The sequence below is a fragment of the Lathyrus oleraceus genome, chromosome 2, assembly GCF_024323335.1.
Source record: "Lathyrus oleraceus cultivar Zhongwan6 chromosome 2, CAAS_Psat_ZW6_1.0, whole genome shotgun sequence".
NCBI classification, from domain to species: Eukaryota; Viridiplantae; Streptophyta; class Magnoliopsida; order Fabales; family Fabaceae; genus Lathyrus; species Lathyrus oleraceus.
The window spans coordinates 278,316,810-278,321,919 of NC_066580.1; the positions used below are offsets into that span (position 1 = coordinate 278,316,810).

The following is a 5,110-nucleotide window of genomic DNA, read 5'->3' on the forward strand; positions in this document are numbered from 1 at the left end:
TTTGAAAGTGATGAATAGTATAACTTGTACCAACAACATGGTGGAAATAAAAATAGTGTTTGTCTAAGCTACATGGACTCACAAGACAAACCCAATTTCGAAGGTTACTTGCAGTGGAAATAAAGAGAGAGATGTTTGCCTATGCAATAGGGCCTTATAAGACAAACATGACTTCAAGGGGTTGGCTGCAATGTTGTTTAGTACAGAGGGAATAATGTATCACTATAGGGAACAAACAATTTGAAATCAAACAAAAATGGTATCTTGGATCCATGAAGGAATACACTCTGAACCAAAGAGTAAGCAAACGTCTTAGCCAGAAAAGAAAGAATGAAGTGTTTAGTTTCACAACACAAACATCTTTTAGTTCACAAGGTGGACTGCTGCTATATTGTCCTAAAAGGATGTGCATGGAATCCAAGGGAAAGTGATATTTGATCTCAAAAGGATGGTATTAATCGATGAATGAAGAATGAAGGATTAATAAATAAGGTAGCTCGCGGAGAATCTGAATTCTCGTGCCTACGTATTCTTACCGTGCAATGAGAAAGTCAGAGCATTCATAGTTTAGCCCACTACGAATGACATCAAGACACTGATGCAAGAGAAATGATATATGATAATGGAAAATGAAGAAGACTTGGCAGTCATTTGATATGAACCATACTATAGTATATATGTAAAGGTGAATACGATATGCAACTAGGTCATTTGTCCCGTACCCAAAGATATCCAAAATGAGTTAATTGAATTTTCCACTCTCATTCATTCTTTATTACTTAAGGCTCGTGGCACATGATTCTCATCATAACTTTCAAGTTGCTGAAGAAGAACCCTTTCTGCTCCTTGTGATGATGGAGATTTTATCAATCATTTGATTCAAATTGCACTAAAGTCTGTGAACAAGGGCGAATACCTTGAGAAACTAGGTCATTCGTCCCGTACCCAAGGATACCCTAGACAAGGATATGAATTCTTCACTCACAACATTCTTTGTTTCTTAAGGCTCATGGCATACAACTTGAATCATGATTAATAAGTTGTTGATGAAGACCTCTGATTGTTGCACTGTTGCCTTGGCAGGAGAGACTTGACAATCATATGATTTGAATTCTGCTAAAGTCTATGAATAAAGGTGAATAATACGAGCAATTGGGTCATTTGTCCCGTACTCAAAGATATTCATAATGAATTAAAGGAATTCATCACTCTCATTCATTTCCTATTTCTTAAGGCTCATGTCACACAATTTGATATGGATTGACAAGCTCTTGAAGAAACACCTTTGATATGCCTTATATAATTCACTTCTTGGTTTGACTAGGACGCCTTGCATGAAAGTATGGACTTGAGGCCTTGAGATCCACAGCTTATAGAAAGAGTCTCATCAAGTGATCAAGGAACTTTTGATCACTTGAATAGACTGCGGGATTATACATGATCAAATGATTTATTTAATCAAAATTGCTTTTGATCAAATTGAATTAAGGATTTGAATTAATTTGAAAATATATGGTTGACCTAATCTAAAGGTTAAAATATGTACAAGTTATTCTTAAGGGATTAAGCAAAGGTTAAAATCATATTAATCCTCAATTACCAAGTATCACATGAAAATTAATTTTATTAACATGACTAATTATTCTAAGTCAAATTCTAACCCTAACGGATCATGAATTTCTAAGACTAAAATACCCTAGAGGTAAAAAGGTCAATATATGGGTGATTAATCAAGAAGTTAATTCCAAAATCCAAACTATTTAGAACTAATACCCTAATTATATTTAAACAAAAATCTAAAATTCTAATTAGTCCTAAAATTCTAAAAACCCATCTAATTAAATTCTATAATATCTAATTAATTCTAACAAAATCTAAAATTCTAATTAGTTGTAGAATAATAAAAACTCATCTAATTATATTCTATAATATCTAATTAATTCTAACAATCCTAATTACAACCTAATGGGATCCTAGAATTCTAAATTTGATTCTAAAACTTAATTAATCAATTAACTCTAATCATAACCTACTTAATTTCTAATATTAATTAAAACTAACCCTAAGATACAAAAATTAATCAAGCAATCCATATACTAATATACCTAAAAAACATGGAATCAAATGAACAAAAATAAATGGATAAACCACACTTAAGTCCATCCATGGGCCCAATTTCGGAATAGAAACTCAGGCCCTGTACAGGGTGAGTTTGTTGGAACCTGGGTGTGAAGGCCCAACCCAATGAGGCAAAGCAGTGAGGGTTGTAGATCCAACAAGAGGTGCGAATGGTTGAACGTTTGGGCCCAAGTTCTAATGGCCCGAAACCGGATCCAGTGCCCAGCAAACCAGGGCAAACTACCATCCTTGAATACGCGCCGCTCCATCATTTGAAAGCTTCAGCAGAAACATGAGGAAACGCCGTCATGCTTACTCTCACCAAAATCCGTGCGTTCACCATGAGACGAAACCACACCAATCCAAGATTTTTAAAGCTACATCAATGGCACTGCAACCTCGTTCATCTCGGTTTCAGAATCTTCTTCAATCGTTTGGAGAAAAACGTGACGTTCGATTCACATTGTTACGGTGGTTCGAGAAAGGAGCAAGAACATCACGAATCGTACTAGACAGATGAATGGAGAATGAGACAAAAGAAACTTACTAAGTAGGAGTTCTGACGCAGAGATTCTTAGAAGCCGACATCGACAGAAAATGCTCTCAATTTCCCCTTCTTCAGGTACGTGACTCTTCTTCGTGCCTGCTACGCCTTTCTTCTTCCACTCTTTTCTCTTATGTGTGATTCACGCGTGGTTGAGGAAAACGATGCATAGTGAACAGTGAGAGTTAGATGCAAGGCGTTGTTGAGAGTTTGATACAGAGAGAGGGAATCGAGAGTGCTATGAAATTATGAAATGTGCAGAATGATTGTTGATCTTTGATGTGAGGGAATCAATATGTTATATAGAATTTGGAATTAACAGAGATTAACTCTGTTAATTCTCCTTCGGTTGCAATCAGTTAGAAGTTTTCCATTTTGTTAAACAATTTGTTATGAGTTAGTTATGACAATTGTTAGAAATTAGAATCCCAATAAAATGAAACAAAAATCCAATCTGAATTCATATGTTGTTCATTCCGTTAGAACTTTCATGCTTTGTTATATCTCTGTTAAAAACAGTCCAGGTTGGTTGAATTCAGTTGAAAGTTAGTTAGAAGTTAGAAAAATTAAGTTAGTCGTTATGTGTTATGGTTAATATATCAGGTTAAATCAAATTTTAGTTAACTGATGCACTTGATATAAATCCTGAGCTGGTAACTTTGTTAACTCGGGTTAAGTTCTGTTATTGTAAGAATTTGAAAAAGAATGTTAACTGATGTGCATTGCCATTGGTTCTGTTAATGATACTTCTAAACTTTCTGTTAGTACAATCTTTCCAATTCAGTTATAAAGTGTCAATGGTTCCAATCTCTGTTATGCTTGTTACATCAATGGATGTTCTGGTTAAGATCTCTGTCATGACAGTAGTGTGTTGCAGGATTTGTGCAATTCCATTACTAGGACTGGATATGCTTGCTTGGATGTGTTGAAATGTAATGGATTAAATGCTTTGATACATGCTTGTCATTTGCTAATGTAAATGTGATGGTATGGTGTGTTTTGCAGGCCCATGGAAATCAAAGTTATGCCATGCCATGGAATGCAATAGCTGGGAAAGAAACTTGGCTATGACTTGGTTGAAATATGGATGTTCCATCAGTTGCTTGGACTTGAAGAAAATAGGCCATGAATTAGGAGATTAGAAGTCAAAATATGCTATGTTAAGTTGTAATTTTTTCTTTTGATTTAATCTTTGTAATATGCAATGTAAGCCCATAGATTTATGTTCATGAATATTTGACAAGTGAATGAAAAGAAATGGAAAATGGGATAGTTCATGGAAATGTATGGAACTTGAATATTTGGAAATTGGAATGATGGTTGAATGTTTCAAATTAGAATAGGTTTTGAAAATTGGGATGATTAATGTTATTTGGAAATGATTGATTTATGGCTTATGATGGAACTATGTGAATAGAAATGAAATTAGTTTGAAAAAATTGAAATGAAAGTTGAACATTGAATGGAAAACATAATGAATTGAGTGGGATTGTATTGAATGTTTGGATTTTTAATGTTTGGAATTGTATATGGCTTGATCATTTAAATTGAATGGTTGAAGATTTATAAATGACTTTGGTTTATGTCATTGTAATGAACATGTAAGAACAATCATGGTTTAGAATGGTTTATGCAAAAGCTTTGAAAATGGACAAAACATGAGTTATGGTTAAAGGTGACCAAGGTTTGAAATGGATCATGGAATTTGAGATGGAAATGGATTAAAGATGAATGGTTAAAAAAGAATTATGGAAAATGGTAGACTTTGGTCAACTAGTTGACCAAAAAGTAAATAGTTGACAAAGGTCAACTGTAGGTTAGACACTAGAGTTTTCTTGTTTGAATGGACTTGTGTAGGTGTACATGAACCCTGATTAAAAATGCATAGAAAGACTCATAATCATGACCCAAAATAACTGGGGAATCTTGAGATCAAAATCAAACCAAAGTCCTAAGAGATCAATGTATTGAGGCAAGCATGAATCCAATGATCAATGATCAACACCATATGAATATGAGACATGTCTATGAATCAAATCCTAAGATCTTGAAAGAAATAGAAGGAAGGATGTGTAGGTTTAGTTGCCAAGATATATGGCAAGAGCCTCCCCCAGTGGGCTAGGGTTTCAGCCAATCCATGGTCTCAAGTTAAGCTCTACTAGCACAAATCTTCAAGCATCTGGGATCAGGGTTTCAATAACACATACCCTTCAATCAAGGCCTTTAAATGGATCAGGATGCTTCCCAATCAAGTCTTCAATATATGAACCCTTGACTAGGGTTTAGAAATCAAGATAAGGCCCAAAGAATATCCATGAAGCCTTACAACCAAATCATCAAGAAATTAGGGTTTGATACCCTTGAGGAGTACCATGATGGAATATTGATGAATTCATGTTCCAAAGATCAAGCAGTTAGGGTTTCACACCCCTATGATCAGATGAATAG

General features: G+C 34.7%; 1 long non-coding RNA gene across 1 annotated transcript; it reads left to right on the forward strand.

Moving 5' to 3' along the window:
* Positions 1 to 2,305: 2,305 nt before the first annotated feature.
* On the forward strand, positions 2,306 to 4,067 carry LOC127119148 (uncharacterized). Its single transcript, XR_007802667.1, has 2 exons — positions 2,306 to 2,740; positions 3,668 to 4,067. It is a non-coding gene; the product is annotated as an uncharacterized LOC127119148 (long non-coding RNA).
* The last annotated feature ends 1,043 nt before the right edge of the window (positions 4,068 to 5,110 follow it).